This window comes from Nannospalax galili, unplaced genomic scaffold (assembly GCF_000622305.1).
Source record: "Nannospalax galili isolate Female #2095 unplaced genomic scaffold, S.galili_v1.0 scaffold591, whole genome shotgun sequence".
Taxonomy (NCBI): domain Eukaryota; kingdom Metazoa; phylum Chordata; class Mammalia; order Rodentia; family Spalacidae; genus Nannospalax; species Nannospalax galili.
The window spans coordinates 1,230,576-1,248,168 of NW_008330926.1; the positions used below are offsets into that span (position 1 = coordinate 1,230,576).

Consider the following 17,593-nt stretch of genomic DNA (forward strand, 5'->3'; position numbering starts at 1 on the left):
AAGGGATTGGGGGTAGCAGGTGAAAGAAGAGGGTCTCAGGGTTCTACAAAACCAGACTCAGAAATACAAAGGCTGCATGTTTTCTCATTTCTGATTCCTAGTTCTGAGTCTTAAGATTTGGAAACCTGGAATATCCAAGAAATTAATCATGAAGGATTAGCATAAAATCTGTTTACAAGAAATTGTAAATGCTGGATTATAAAACAAATGAGAACATTTTTTAGACATTAAACACTTGAAAATATAACACATCAAAACTTTTAGGATGGGCTGAGGATGGTCACATGCACACCTTCAATCCCAGCACTTGGGAGGCAGAGGTATGCAGATCTTTGTGAGTTCAAGGCTAGTCTGGTCTATATAGTGTAAGTTCCAGGTCAGCAATAGCTACTTAATGAATTATGTCTCAAAACAAAACAACGACCAAACCAAAACACTTTCAGGATGAGACAAAAGTGGTACTTAGAGGAAAATACATTTTTAAATATATGTGTCAGTTGAAAAGCATTAAGAATTTAGATTAAATGAAGACCAATATGAAATATAAATATGAGGAAGATGAAATATGGAAGATAAGTAAATTAATTAGAAAAATACACTGTAACAGTAAAACTGTACAGAGCTCGAAAACAAAACTAAAACTAAATTTTTGAAAAGAACAATACAACAGAAAGATTTCTGGTAAATCTAATACACACACGTTAGAAATAAGAAGGGAAAATTACAGTGAAAACTGAAAGCTGCACGGAAGTACTACGGTTAACACTATCTGATCAATTTGAAAATCTACATAAAATGTCTTGTGTGGGGGAGGAGTTTGGTGTGCATGGTGAAGTATAGGTGAATGTGCCTGCATGAAGAGGCCAAAGGAAGAGGCCGTTTGTCTTCCCCTGTTGTTCTCTGCCTTATTCTCTGCAGACAGTTCTCTCACCTAACACAGGCATCATCATTCTTGGCTAGGATGAGAACCAGGAAATCCCTGCTATGCTCTTATCCCTCCTTCCCCCAGTGACCATGCCATTGGGTTCTGGAATCCAAACTCAGACGTGCAATAAGTGCTCCACCCACTCAGCCATCTCCTCCACCCTGAAAACCATGATTAGAAAGAATGAAAATTTTGACAAGACTAAATTTAAAAAAAAAAAATTGACAGTAGACGTAAAAATCTTTAGGCTCAAAGAATCTTTGGCTAGTTGAAAAGACTTCCAATAGCAGATAGTTCTAATATTATTTAAAATTTCTGAATACAGAAATTGAGGAAGCTCCTTAAAATCATTATTATGAGGCTAACATACCTCTGGAAAAAAAAAAAAGAAAACTCACTTATAAATAGATGTAAGAGGGCTGGGAATGTAGCTCAGCCACAGCTGTATGCATGTATGATTGAGGCCCTGAAGTTTATCCCTAATACCAAATAAATAATCAGAATGCAAAACATTTTAAATAAAATATTAGCAAGTTATATAGATGCCACCTATGATGACTAAGAAAGGCTTATAAAGAAATTTAATGACTATTCCATATTAGGAAATTCATGAGTACAATTCTCTCTAATGATAGATTTTAAAGTATAATGCAAACATCAAGACCTATGCACATAGTGGCAAAGTATGATGTTTCTTGGCTGCAGGTCTTAAGTTCCATCTTTGTACCTATTCACAGCACTCCCATTAAGAAATATTGGAAATTTTAATAATTTAAATTTAATAAATTCAATTTCATTTTATTTGTGAAATAACAGTTGTTATGGAAATTGAATCAAACAATCCTAATAAAATTTTAAATCCCAGAATCTGTTTTGTTTATAGGTTTTGGGTTTTTATTCTTCAGCATTTAGAAGGGTTAGTGGGAGCCCCTCATTCACCTTGAGCAAATATTTCTCTTATATTGTTTAGGGTCATCGTATTCCTTTCTTCATGCCTCACCTAGCCTTATGCTGACTGATCCCAGTACAGTACACCAAGAATGAAAAGGAAAAGAAAGAGGAAGGACAAGTAGTGGGCCAGTGATGCTGCTGTTAAGACTGAAAGTCTGGGAGTGAGAATGGCCCTCTAGCAAAGCTCTGATTCCCTGAAGGGCAGGGAAGTCCAGGGAAAAGGAAGCAAAATCATGGCTTCACATGATGGCAAGTCTGGACTGAGTCACTGAACTTGTCCTACCTGTGACACTGAGTGCTACCACCATACTGTGCTTGGTCCCCCAGCCATTGTCAGCTTCACAGGAGTAGTTCCCAGAATGCTCTGCTGTCAGAGAACAATTAAAGGACAATCTTCCTCCAAAAGGTGCTGAGGTGTTCCCCAGAGTGATATTTTCATAATAAAACCAGTACAGGATGGGAGGAGTGCTCTTTTGTCTGCACAGTGAAGCTCTACCACATCACCAATGTAGGCCAGCGCCCCAGGAGCACTGAAGGTGAGGATAGGATGTACCACTGGAACGGACATCAGTGATAGATACGAACCATAGGCAACCTTGTTTACAATCAAGTTTCTTCACCCTACTCGCCTCCCCCCAGGCCCTGTATTCTTTGCTAAGTTCTTACTCCTTGATCCAACTCTCCAGAGAAGGTTCCAGCAGAACTGCGACATTCTGATGAAGGGATCTAGAGAGCATGCCCTCTTTCAGCTCCTCTGCCACTATTGTCCCCTCTACCCCCATCATCACAAAATAACCCTGTTGTGCTTGTCAGCTTCCTAGCCTCTCATGTACTCTCTATAACTTGTCACATCTTGGAACATTCTCACTGCCTCATAAGGAAACTGACTGCAGCTAGAAATCTCTGGTGTCGCTACTTACTTTTTACTGTGATGTTCAATAACGGGCTTTGCACAGGACCATTGCCATTGTCAGCTGTGCAGTAGTATCCTCCAGCATGGCTTTCCTGGATAGCAGGGATCTCCAGTTCTACCCTCTGGGAGCGCTAACTTTTCCACCCCATAATGTCTTTTGTGTCCTCTCTGTGCCAGGAGAACACAGTGACCCCTGTACCTTCAGTCACAGAGCAGACAAGGACCAGAGTCCCCCCACCCCCAACTGCCCAGCTTCTTGGAGGCTGGGTCTTCATAGAGACTTGAGACACAGGGATCCCTGGGTGAACAGGAGAAAATAGGTGAGGATCAAGTGGAGGAAGGCAGGACAGGTGTATTCCAGTATCACCTGCTGAGTGTTATGACAGGTAGATTGATAAACCAATCCAAGTCCATTCCACTTGTCTGATGTTTGTGTGTGTGTGTGTGTGTGTGTGTGTGTGTGTGTGTGTGTGTGTACCATACTGAGAGGCATTACACAGGACTACTCTATAAACTGATGCTCAGTAATAATCCTACCCTGCATTTCCTGAGCAATTACTATCCATCTTTCATGAGCACAATCCATAGTGTTCTGCCATCTCTTGAGTTCCTGAGTAAATTAAAGGCAATAGAAGAGGCTGAAATATAACAGACTAGGAGGTCTACAGACCTGAGTCATAACTGCCACTTGTTACTGCAGGATTTGCATAACTCAGTATCTCCAATCATCGATTTTTCTCAATAGCATTCGGATAACCATAGTAAGCTCATAGAGTTTCATGAAGATAAAGTGAGATACATTTAAAAAGCGCTCTCATACTGACACTGTTCAGCAACATCTACCGTTAATACTGGTGTCCTCTGGCAGGGCTGGGTACAAAGTACTGCAACATGCTTAAAAGGCCGTATGCTGGAGTCAGAGCAATGAGGTTCAAATTCCATCTCTGTGCATTAGGCAAATCTGTTAATAACTCTATACTTTGAGCTTCTTCAACTGTAATGAAGATAGTAACAGCACCTACTTTACAGGCACTGTTTGTAATACTATTTCACAGAGCTGCTGTGCGTGTGTGGACTAAATGTTCAGTTGGTCTGAACAGCATCTTGCATTTGGTAAATCTTCCCTTCTAAGTCTTCCCTGCTGCACTTATTTGTGAGAGTCAGAGTTTCCAGAACAGGACCACAGTTTGAAATCAGGTCTGAAATACAGCAATCCCTCTACAAGTAACAGAATGCTATTGTCATTTCAACTATTATTATTATCATCTGTGCCTTCACTGCACTACCTGAATTAAATGTTCCTCTTACTTGGGCGGTCTGTCCTTAGAGACACAAGACATGATTCATTTACCTATTGGTTTGCTGAACATTCAGCATGTGTGGTAAATGCCTATAAGAATGATTATTATCATTGCTTTTCTGAAAGAGAAAACAAACTCATTGGGAAATAATGCCTCTACAGAATTAATAGTGAAGAGCCTAGGTGAGCCCTGATGGCTCCCACCCTCAGGGATGAGGAGAAGCCTGCAGTCTAGCTGGTGCCCCTGCCTGTCCTTCCTGACCCGGCCCCATTTGCCAACCCACTGATGCTCACTCTGCACATCTATATACGACTGGTGACTCTGCTTCAAGACACTGTGAGACACTGTCATTGTCTCACACTCATAATATCCAGAGTCTTCTTCCCATACTAGCAATATGATCTTAAACTCTTATGAGCTCCAGCCTGACTGAGGGTGTAGCCATCTTTACGGAAGGAGCAACGCAGCTGTGTACTTGTGCTGTCTGAAGGGAGTCAGGTGTCACAGGACAGGGTCACTGAACTTCCCTCTGTGGGCTGTGTGGGTCTGGCTGTCAGTCTAGGTGCTGGAAACAGCTCTGGACAAAAGAACGAAGCAGAGGCCACTTGTGAGTGGTGGTCTATACAGTTCTTCATGAGAAGTGCCTAATAAGCAAGACACACAGACCCAGATTCCAGGACACACAGCCCACCACCCTCTCTGGGTAGTATCCGTTGCCCTATACCCTGGCCCTCCCACACATGCCCTCCCCTTCCTACACCCACCTGAGGAATGAGGCCCTACCTTGGACATTGAGCCGTACAGATCTTGATTCTCTCATCACATCTACAAATAAGAAAAATTTCCTATCTGCCTTACAGAAATAAGAGCCACTGTCACCGAATCTTGCATTTGAAATGGTATGACTTGAAGCACCACTGTAAGTAGATAACAGATCCATCCTTGTAGTACATTAGTGTCTTTATCTTACAATTTTCTTCTCCAGAGCACTGTAAAACTACCTGGTCTGCTTCATAGGCACTGTGTGGCATGCTGATGCTCAACCAGTCTGAGAAGGAAGCAGAGATAGACAGTAACAATGTTGCCCTTCCCTGATGCTCTTGGGAAGACAGAGTGCTCTGCAGGAGTTTAGATGCTGAGCATCCACAGCTGCTTTGGGACCTACTGACTGTTTACTTTCTGGCTCAGCAAGGTAAGCTCTGCTTTACTTAGTAACATTTTTTTCAAGCATGCAATTTGAGTGTATGTTAACAGATCTTCCTGCCATTTTTTCCAAGCTGTCAACAGCCGGACTAAATGGATTTAAAATTATTCCAATAACTAGGTATGGTAGCTCTGGCCTGTAATTCCACCTATTCATGAGGTTGAAAAAGGAGGGTCACAGGTTCAAGACTACAGAATAAATTCAAGGCCAGTTTAAGTAACTTAGCAAGACTGTCTCAAAATAAGCAATAAAAATGGATTTGACACATAGACAAGAGTAATTGCCTAACATGTAGAATGGGCTGAGCTCAGTAGTAGAGTACTTGCCTAGCATGTACAAGGCCCTGGGCTCAGTCCTCAGTATCCCTATGCCACCCTCCAAAATAGTCACTTGTTCTTATATCTATTAAAGTGGCCTCAGATTCCCCCCATGGGGCCATGATTAGCTCTCTCTACATATCTCACCCTTTCAAGTAGTATGATCAAGTCAAAGAGTTCTCTTACATAGCATCTCTAGGTGAAACAAACTGGGTCACTAAGACATCATCCCTGAAATCTGTATTTCATCTCCAGAGTCTACTTGAACCATTTCCAGAGGCTTCTGCAAATCATTTTCACGCTTGGGCCTGTATGATCCCCATAGAACAGAAGCAGAGTCCCTGTTTGTTCAGATTATTGCTTTGCCTTGGAGGATAGTGATCATCTGAGACCTCATGAGCAGGTTGGTGCTTTGGATCTGACCCAGAAGAAAAGGGAAACACAGCAAAACAGAGAGGAGCTTATGAACTGTTCTCTACAGAAATGAGTGCTCGCCACCATCCTGCTCTGCAAGTGTACCTTGCAGTCTCTTGCTTTGTGTCAAAATTTTTCAGTTAGCAAATGAGCAAGCAATTCAGTTTCAAATGCCACTTTGGAATTGCAATGCTTCACACTGAATTTAGATAAATTTCATGTTGCTCTGATAAAAAGCCTGATCTGAAGCCTGAACCATGGGCCATTCCATTTTCACTGTAAAGAAGGTATTGTTTGACATGGAGGAACAGTGCAGGAAATAGACAAGACAAAAAGTGCTATTTAAGCACCTGCCCAGCTTGTCCCTCTGGCTACAGGTTTATGAAGGCACTTCTAGGTTCTGTCTCAGAAAAGAAACTCTGCTTCCACCATGCATTCTAGGTCCACGGTCCCCAGAGTGATATCTATACAGAGGCGGAGGGAAAGCACTGAGAGACTCACAAAGCCTATGATATACTTTAGCATTTGTCATTCATATTCTTCAACTTTGCTAATTTTTTGGTAAAATGCTGAGGATCAAACCCAAGACCTTGTACATTCTACCTAAGCCAGCACGCTACCACTGAGTTTAATCCTCAGTTCATTTGTTCATCCTTTAAATGGTCTTCATATATATATATATATATACTTTTCTGTGTTAATAATATTTCAACACAGGATCTGCATATATATGTAAAATGTCAGACATACACACTAAGATTGTCCATTTTTAATAGTGAAAACTGACCAACTAAGTTCAAGGATAACTTCCATGCAGCTTTTAATGTCTTTGGAGGATAACACGAGAGTAAGAAACCTGTGGCAGGGACACACGGGTTGATAAAGAGGGAAGTATTGGAAGCCAGTACTTTTTTCCTCCAGGTTGAGGATGGACTATTTTCAAGTAACATTTTGAAGACAAAATCTGTTTGATTAAAGAAATACCTGAGGAGTAAGATTTACAAGACCAAATTGAGAATAATGATAGGGCTAGGAGACAAAGAAAAATGTTGGCATCAGGTTTCCCTGAGTCTGGAGTAAGTATTTGACTATAAGATACATGAGATAGTGGTCTTTAATTTTTTAGATTTTGCTTACATTCCCCCCAAGTGGGTGTAATTGTGCATATGTACATAGTTTATCATAATTTAGAGAGTGCACTGAATGCCATGGAGTTTCCCTAAAGACCCCCTACTAACCAATTTAAGAACACTCTTGCTTAAAATTACAAGCTTAGGTACACAAGAATCATATCCTCTCCCTGTTGTCAAATGAATGTATTTTCAAAGGCTTAATCAAAGAAGAAAGTGTAATTTCTGAACCTACTGTAAAACTAAGCTTTCTCTTTTATTTCATTTTAATAAATTTCCAATAAAAAGGAAAAGCATATTAGGTGCTGGATTGTTTCAACCCAAATAAAGAACCAAGGGCGTTCTTGTTTCCTACAGAGAATTTCTGTAGCCTCTTGCTGCCTTTCTGTTATAAATATTTTTCTATCATTCCTTCTCAGGACCTCTGAGAACACAAGTTAGAGCTAGGAGAATGTTTTCTCACAACCCTTCAGTTGGGTTTTCCTTTGTAGTGTGATTCTCTTTCCTTCCTAGGGCTCAGCAGCAAAGGGGAAATAATTCATTGCCTTGAGAGGGTCAGGACGAGGTATTCACTCATCTAACAAGAGATAGCAAAGCAGACGTGATTGTGACATGGAGCACCCTGTCACAGCTGGCCAAGGAAAAAGAGAATGAGTATTAGGTCCTGGCTTTCTTCATCTTAACCATAGCCCACATTCCATAGGAACTTTTAGCTAAGAGGCTGGATAAACAATTACCTCCCATGATCCAGAACTCTAAAGGAGCAAAGAAAAGAGTCACTCACCAGAGTGGACACTGACAGGAGCTGTAAGGGAAAGATTCAGAGAGATTACACAGGACCAGAACACTTTTGCTTTTTAAGATGCTGGAACCCTGTGAGGAATTCTCAGAAATGTTTCTCTTCTTTCCTTCTGCCTCTTCCTCTTCCCTTTTCATTTTCCATCCTTCATCCTCCCTTTTTCTTCATTCTTCCATTTCATCTGTCCTCCTTTCATTATTCCTTCTCTCACTCACAGTGACATTCCTATGAAACCCAGGATTCGTTTTATAATTCCAAACAATTTATGGACAACCCATGCCTATTACCAGAAGTGGGAAAATTCTCAGGAGCTCCATTTATTGTCTACGATTCCACCTTGATTTTAAACTGCCCAGACTATTTTGCCTGGAAGAAATAGCCTACCTGGAAGCAACCCAGATGTCAATAAGGGTCACAAAAGAAACATTGGGCCTGCTCATAGTTTACTGACACAGGGTCTCCCCCCTTTCCCATTTTAGACTTATTATGGTATTTGGGTCTATATAAAAGTCATACTTATGGGGAAAACCCATGATATCAACTATGGTAATCCAGGCTTGAAGTCTACCTATATCTAAGTTTATGGAGAGAAAAGTTCAGCAAAAAAAAATGTCATAGCTTGAAGTAGAGGTTGGGCCTTAGGAAGAGCAGGATTTATGTAAGCTAGACATGAAAATCACCCTAGCAAAAATTCCTCTGATGCCCTTTAATTTTTTTTCCTTTTTTCCTAGAAATCAAGGAGAACTAATAAAATGAAAAGCCACTAGTCCCCAGTAAAGATATTCACAATCCTTTGCTTTTTCTGGGAACTCTGCTTTGCTCCGTACTCATTTGCATTGCACCTGCTAGTACAGAGTCAGAAGCAGAAGCCCCGCCCAACTCATCCCAGTGGAGAGACATTCTCAGGAAAAGCTTTTAGAGGTGTTCAAGCCCAGGTAGCACTACCCTTGCTCCACCCCAGGCTTCTTTCAGCCTCCTACCTACCAAGAACCAGAAGTAGTGACCAGAGCAGCATGAGGCTAGAGACAAGAGGTTCTCCCAGCAACAGACACAGCTTAAGCTTTAGAGCACCTGTCTATCTGCACGGACCGTGGAGTTGAGATAGAGAACTGTGGTTCAGCGAGGATCTTATTAAACTAGTATAAAGGGAAGTGGGAAAACTCTGTCAGTCAGTACCATCCATACCCAAACCAAATAAGTGCTGCAAAAGCAAATATTCTTCCTCTTCATAGTGTTTCTTAGATGTGTGCATTTATATGGAATGTTTCTCAAAATGCAGAATCCTTCATCTTATAGATAAACTTTCCATTTCATTTGACTTTGCAGAGAATGCTGAGCACTGAGCCTGCTGAGATTTAAAACACTTTCTTGGTATTTTTCAAAAAGAAATCATCTTTTCCACTCAAGAGGCATGGCTTGTATGAAATTCCTAAAAGTAACACCATATCATCACTGCATTGATGCTTCTCTACAGAGGTCAGTCCACAACTACCCGGTAGACAGACAGCAATTTGTAAGAAATTACAGGATTGGGATGATGTGTCAGGGCAGTATTATGCTCTAGGATCCAGAAAGACACAGCTTCTCAGAAACTCTGCCAATGAGATGTTTTAGTCAGATACATGTAAGAAGGAAGTAGCAATAGGAACACAGTATAACTACTTGAAGCTTTAGTTCTGAACTGTAGTAGAGTGGTCTGAAGGGCCTTAACACACCAGGAAAGATTGGGGTTGTCCTCTTATATCCAAGGTTCAAGAATAAATTTTAGGAGAGTTCTTCTATCAGGATGGAAATAGAATCGACCTTAGTAGTTAAAAGGAGGAACATCAGGGCTGATGAAGATAGCTCAGTATGCATGGGTCTGGAGTTCAATTCCTAGCATCAAGAAAGAAAAGGGGGAGTAGAGAAAGAGAAAAAAGATGGAAGTGGTTTAAGTCAAAGCAGCATTTGAGAAAACAAGATTATGTGACCAAGTGTTGGGGACTCCTGCTGTTTTGGGTTGTAGTCTTTCCATGTCCAGATAGCCGCATGCTGGCTCGGCACAAATGGAAGGACTCCTCTTCTCAGCAGGGCGCCCCCCTACTCTCTTCCTGTGACTCATCTTTGAAGTAGCCGTCACAGATACATGGCCTCTGGCATAGGAACTGCCAGGTTTTTCCTGTGTGATAATCAGGCAATGTCTGGCAGCCTGGTCGAAGCCCACCACCACATGTAAATGGGGCATCATTGGAGTTGCATCAGAAGCTGTGTCTGAAGCTGTGTCATTGAATCCTGCATCTCCCCCGAGGGGGCTGTCTCTTCGTAAACAATGACTCGCTGAGATTCTGCTTTCGCCGTTCCTGCATCTCCCCTCGTGACCCAGCAGCTGACGGGTCTCGAACCCAGAGGGAGTGCCCGGTAGATTGGAATGGAACCTGCCTGGAAACACAGCGATCAGTAGAGTTGCCAGCATCCAGTAGTTGCGGAGAGCCTCAGCAACGCGGTGCACGATGCGCACACCCCAGCAACATGGCACGCAGGACCACCCCAGCGGCCCAGCGGCGCGGGAGAGACAGGCGCCAGCCAGCAGCTGGCGCTAGGCAAAACCCATGAGCCCATAACCAAGGAAGAAGTGCATGGCACAATCAGAGCAAAGATGTGATACCACTAAACATTTTAAAAACTTTTTAACTGTAAGGCGTGACCCTATCCTGCAGTGATTGGACCACAAATTTGGTGACTATAAAAATGACTCATTATTATATGGTCCTTCTATTACATAGGGATACTCTATCCTAAATACATAAACACATAGAAAAGAAAGGATTTAAGAGGAAATTTTGGAAGTTAAAAAGTTTCAGAAATGACCTAGGGATATTGGATTAAGATTTGTCTTGGGTGAAAAGTCTGATTAGTGCAGATAAATCCAAGGAAGGCCAATGTATTGTTAACCATTTTCCAACTCTGATCTGTTATGCTGACTGAAACTCTATTATACCCAAAAGTAATTTAAGAGTCTATCTTACTTCAGTTTGACTAAGTGTTAATGGATTAACAGTGAAGGCTATGGGTAGCTATGGGAAGAGATAATAGCAATAAACTCATCAAGACATCTTTCCCATGTTCCATGTAGACTGCTCAGAGCTCCTAAGTATACTTTTCTCAAATGCAATGAGTCCTAAAATCAAAAGGAAGATTATGGCAATCACCATCATTTTATACAAAAGTCAAAGCATCATGATTACTGTGCATGCTACACAGACAGTGCTTAAGAGATTCAGGAAAGCTGTTTTAATTGACCCTCTCACTAGAAATGCATCAGGGCTGATTTATATACACAATTTAATAATATTAATAACTTGATTTGTTGTGATTATGAGATTTTAATAATATAATATATGAAACATGAGTACCACAGTATTTTATCCTGATTAAACTTCAATAAATATTATTACTAATGAAAAAATAAAATCTTTTGTCTCCTGCTGTGTAGTAGCAAAGACCAGGCAGGATACAGATTATTCATTAAGGCAAACTCCTATAAAACATAGCTGTGTTACTTAGATGATGAAGTTAGGTCTTCTCTTGGCTAGTAACATTTGAATTTTAAGCCATGAGGGGAAACATGGTATGTTTTATCACTTCATTAATCAGCCAAAAGAACTTAGTATCTCTTGGAGATCAGAACTGTCACAGTGTTTCTTATGAGTATCTTCCATCACTTCTGGAGAGGATGTTCAGCTGGGGAAACTGAGCTTTAGGAGCGTCTGTTAGTCTGCAGAAAATGGGTTTTCAATATCGTTTAGCTCCTTATGCATCCTTTTTATGCAGCTGTTGTATCTTCTTCCAAGCTTTGAATTTTCTCTGGTTTGTGACATTTTGTTTACCTAGAAGAAGAAGGAAATGTCACGGGTAGAGACTTATGTGTCTTGACATAGAAAGGAAACCAATTCATCCCTGAAGCCTTTGACAAAAGGGAAGTGAGCAGGCCATGGCCACTGGTACAATTGTCTGTAGCTTTCTCTCTTAGGCCATAGGAGCAACCAAAAATAAGTTAAAAAGACAAAGGTAAGGGGAACTTTATTGTTAGGTGTGCATAAAATTGCTTGGGTGTTAGGGAGTAGAGATTAGCCTAATCTGAATTTCTACAATAGTAAATTCTATGATTGTAAGAAATTTTATTAAAACTCAACTGCATTGCTTTGCTGCCTCAGTCTAGAGGAGACTGCCAGGAGAAAGGTTATTTCTCTCTATGCTGAGTGATATTTAGAGCTGCGGGAAGCAGATCCAACTAATGTAAAATAATCTTTGTCTCAAGTCACCAGAACCTTTAAGTAGAAAAGAAGTATTTCCTAGGATCTCTAACAATACTCCAGGGGACAGACTTTATGTCCGTGTTCAACATCCAGTGGTGCGTCTTCTGCACTGGTGTCCCTGTACCCCACCAAACCCTTCACTGACATAGAAATATTTTCAGAGTGGAATAGAAAATAGTCTAGACAGGCCGGAATATGTAATATGCATAGACATCAGGTCATGCCACAGTGACAATCTTCTAGTCATGTGCTGAGATGGGCCATTGGACTAAAATGCATCTGGAGAGATTGGGAAGAGCCAGGGTTCAGTCACTGACTACAAAAGGGTCACATCTGTGGTAATATTCTAAGACCTTATCGTCCCACTGCCCTCTTGCACTAACTAGCAGGAACTTCTATATTTACTAAAGATAGCCCAGAAAACATACAACTACAATCACAAAGGCTCTGATTCAACTCTAGAAATAGATGGCATGTAAAGATTATCCAAGAAGTTGAGGTCATTTTGAAATAATGGGTACCCAAGCACCACTCCCCAAAATAAAGATATTCAAGGCAAAGCTAAACACCCTGCATTGACATTTGTTTTTCTTCTACCAGGGAAGGGAAATGGAAACTCGGCAAGTTGTGGCTGCCAGGGAAACTGTCTTCCCGTTCTCAAAAAAACTTAACATTTGTTCAGGAAAATCCCAAATGCTCTTATTCTCTCTCTCTCTCTCTCTCTCTCTCTCTCTCTCTCTCTCTCTGGCAATGCTGTGTGCATTTCAGATTGGATTACTGTAGCTTGCAGTGCTCTCTGTCATTAAAATCTGACCTGGCTCCATAACACAACCCAATTTTAGGGCTTTAAGAATTCAATGCAGAGATTCGCATAACACCAAGCTCCGTTTTGGTGAGTTTTGTGTCCTGTGAAGATTTTCAATGAAACTGGCCAGTGTTTGAAGAGCAGACTCTGACTCCAAAGAATGAGTCAATGCCAAGCTCAAGTGTGGGTGGTGTAAACAGGACCTCCCTTCGGGTGGATATAATTTTTCTGTTTGAGAATTTCATACATGCATGCAATGTGTTTTGATTAAGTCTATCCCACTTCCCTCTGCTATGATTCCTCTACACCCCTGCCACTAGACCCTCCAAATTTCTTGTGTTGTTGGTGTTGTTGTTGTTGTTGTTGTTGTTATTTTATCCATTAAGACCACTCAGCCCTGACAGTATATGTATGTGCATGGCTGTAGGACCATCTACAGCATAGGCAGCCTCTCAGGGACCTCATCCTTGAAGAAAACTGACTCTATCTCTCCCAGCAATCATCAATTGCCAATAATTCCTCAGCTAGAGATGGGACTTTGTGACCACCCCCCTTCTTCTGGCTTGAACTTGTGGTGGTCTCCTGCATGATGTCCCAAACACTGTGAGTTCAAGTATGCAACTGCCCTGCTGTGTCCTGAAAACACTGTTTTATTGTAGTCACTCATCACTTCTAACTTTTCCAAACATTCCACACCCTCTTCCCTGATGATCCTTAAATGTTGGGAGAAGGTGATGTAATATAATGTCCCATTTAGGGCTGAGTATTCCCCAATCTCTTATTTTAAGCACATTGACAAGTTGTGGGTCTCTGTTTCAATCACCGTCTACTGCTAAAAGAAGTTTCTCCCATAGGGTTCAGAAATCTACTGATGTGTTACTTTTCTGTTACTGTGATAAAACACTATGACCAAAAGCAACTTATAGAAAAAAAAATTTATTTGGATATAGTTCCAGAAGGATGAGAGTTCATCATGGGGGTGAAACATGACAGCAAGTAGTAGGCATGGTGGCAGGAACCAAAATCTGACATCTCACATCTTTAAGAGCAAACACAAGCAGAGAGAGTGCATTGGAAGTGGAACCTGGCTATGAACTCTCAAAGTGCACCCCCAGTGCCATACTTCCTCCAGTAGACACACCTCCTAACTCTTTCAATCTGCACCACTAAGGACCAAATATTCAAATACATGAATCTAGGGGATGTTTCTCATTCAAACCACCACAGCTAATCTGAGGATATAATGATACCTATAGATTTTCCTCTAGGGTCTAACCTATCTAGCTACAAGAATGGATATAAATTTTGCTTTGGGACTGGCAATAATTTCATTACCTAGCTGAATGACAATGTACAGTGTTTCTTAGTTTTGAAGGAACTGTTTAGAAACCAGAAGCAGATAGAGAAGGCAGACAAACTAGGGACCTCGGTAGCCTAGAACTGACATGTAGTTTTGTAGGTTTTCTTTGGGATTCAAGCCAAGCAAACTCTAAGGCTGAAGTGTGCAGACTCAGCCCTGAGAAAAGTATGTCTTCTCTAGCCAGAGGGCATGGGAAGACACAACACAGTAAGATACACATTTTGAAACAATAACCGTACTGTTCCAGCTAACACCACAGGGAAGATGGCAGCCCATCCCACAGGAAAAGTATAGAAGGAAGCCCAGATTGGTGGGGAAATGGTTGCCCACTCTGGCTCTTGGAGGGATATGGTCAGCGAAGGGTGAAGATGAACTTGTTATTGCTAGATGGTGTCTTCCCTTACCCCACAATAATGAAGTGACCTTCCTTCTTCTTCGTTTACTCCATTTATTATGTATGACTCAATTCAGTGGCAACTTTTATATTGTATTAAATATATACACAGTGTAAAAATTACAGTTTTCACCATTTTAAGTGGACAGTCCTTTAGCACTGAGCACACTGTTGCTCTCATCACCACTATCCATCTCCAGAATTTTCTCATTTTCCCTAATTGGCTGAGAGTTCATATCTAGGTTCCACTTCCTGCCTTCTGAACATTAACTTTCCATTTCTCCCTCCTCCCAGTCCCCACAAAACCACCATTGATAGGTGCTTTCATACAAATGGAATCATGCAATGTTTATTCTTGTGTGTCACTAGTTAATTTCACTTAGTAAAATGTCTTCAAAGTCATCTGTATTGGAGGAAGTGCCGAAATTCTCTTCTTTTTAAAGCTGAATAATGTTCTGTTCTGTGTATACATACACACATATTTTATCCATTCATGTTGCTTTGCCTTTTTAATACTTTGAAGAGTACTGCTTTGAACGTGGATGTACAGATATCTCAGACTTTCCTTTCAGTTCTTTTGGGTATGTATCCAAAGATGAAATTTCTTTATCATCTGGTGATTCTGCAGCTTTTGTTGAAACTGGCCGTATTGCTTTCAGTTGTCCTATTTTGCAGTTGCACCAACAGTTTTCAAGGGTGCCAATTTCTCTTCCTCCTTCTTCTCGCATCTAGTACCTTTTCTTCTTCCTTCTCCATTTTCCTTTTCCTTTTTCTTCTTGAAGAAGGGTCTCTGTCCTCAGACTCACCATGTAGCTAAGGATGATCTTCAGCTCATGATCCTCTTGCTCCACCTCCCAGAGCTGGGATTGATGAGTGATCCATCACACCTGGGCCTCCCTTCTTTCTAATCATAGCTATCCTAACATGTAGGAGTGCTGTTCGTTCTGGTCTTCATTTACATTTTTCTAATGAGTAGTGATATTGAGTACCTCTCCATGTGCTTATTGGCCATATTATATCTTCTTTGAAGTAATTTCTATTCAAATCTTTTGCCCAATAAAAGTTTAGGTTCCTTTTTTTTTTTTTTTTTTTTGCTATTGCCTTGTAACAGTTCTTTATATATTCTGAATATTAATCCCGTATCATGAGTATGTTTACAAAATACTTCCCCATCCCTTAAATTGCCTTTTCACAGATGTTTTAAAATTTTTATGTAGTCAAATTTATTTTTTCTTTTGTTGCCTAGATTTTTAGTGTCAAATCAAATAAATTGCTACCAGATACAATGTCATTTTGCTTTTTTCTTACACTTTCTAAGAATTTAATAGTTCTAGATCTTTTATTTAAGCCTTTGCACTATTTTGAGTTAATGTTTGTATGAGATATGAGGTAAGAATTGTTTCTGTTGTGTATATACAGTTTTTCCAGCATCGTTTCTTAGAAAGACTGATTTCTTTTTGCCAGAGTGGCATTAGCATTTTAATTGAAAGTCATTCCAAAGGTTGATATCATTATGTCAAAATCACATTGTTCTGATTAATAAAGTTTTGTAGTAAGTTGTGAAATTGGAATAATGTTCTTTCTCAAGATTATCGTGTCTTTTTAGGATCTGTTGAGATTTCATATGAATTTTTTAGATGGATTTTTCCATATTTGCAGAAGAATCATTGGGATTTTGACTGAGATTATACCCAACCTCTGAATAATTTTAGGAATTATTGACATATTAACAGTAGCTATTTTTCTATATAAACATAGGATGCCTTTCTAATCTTGTGTTTAATTTATTTAGACAACATTTTATAGTTTTTGGTATGTCTTTCTTTTGCTTTCTCAGTTAAGTCTGTTCCTAAGTATTTTATTCTTCTCAGTGATATGGAAAGTGTTTCTTAATTTCACCTCTGGATTATTTGGTTTTAGTATATAGATATATAACTGTCAGGGATGGCAGTGCAGGCCTGTAATCACAACACTAGGGAGAGACCAAGGGAGGAAGATTGCAAGTTCAAAGCCAGCTTTGTTTATGTAATTTCCAGGTCAGCTTGTGCTACACAGAAAGATCCTTATCAAAAAACAAAGTTGTGTTATCTGTTGAAATGTCTGTTTTTTCATTTATGATTTTGTTTGAGTCTTTTCCCTCTTTGTCTAGTTAAGGACTTATTGAATTATCTTTGCAAAACTAAAAGTGAATCTACCATATGATCCAGTTATGCCACTCCTTGGCACATACCCAAAGGACTCATTCTACTGTAGAGATAACTGTACATCCGTGTTTGCTGCTGCTCTTTTTACGTTAGCTGGGAAATGGAAGCACCTAAATTTCCTCAGCTGATGAATAGATAATGAAAATGTAGTACATTTACACAATGGAGTTCTACTCAGCAGTTAGAAAAGATGAAATTATGAAATTTGCAGATAAATGAATGGAACTAGAAGCTGTTATACTAAGTAAAGTCACACAGACTCAGAAAATCAAGTAACATATGTTCTCCCTCAATTGTGGATAGTAGCACTAATCCCTTACATGTGACAATCTATATCCTGCTATAACAGCAGGAATCAGGAAAATGGAAGGGAAGCATGGAGGGAAAGGGAAAGAAAGCCCAAAAGAGGGGGACAGTAAAGAACAGATGTTAAGAGGGGGAGGTAGGGAAAGTGAGAGTGTTTGACTGGGAAGAGAAGAGGGGGGAACATGCAGAAGACCATAGGGCTGGGGAGAAGGGAACTCAAGAGAGGAGGGATGGCAGGAAGCAGGTGCTATGGGAGAAGGGTGGGGAAAATGGAG

At 40.4% G+C, this 17,593-nt stretch overlaps 1 pseudogene; it reads right to left on the reverse strand.

The window, feature by feature from the left end:
• LOC103752054 overlaps positions 1–8,969 on the reverse strand; it is a 26,331-nt pseudogene extending 17,362 nt beyond the window's left edge.
• Positions 8,970–17,593: the final 8,624 nt, after the last annotated feature.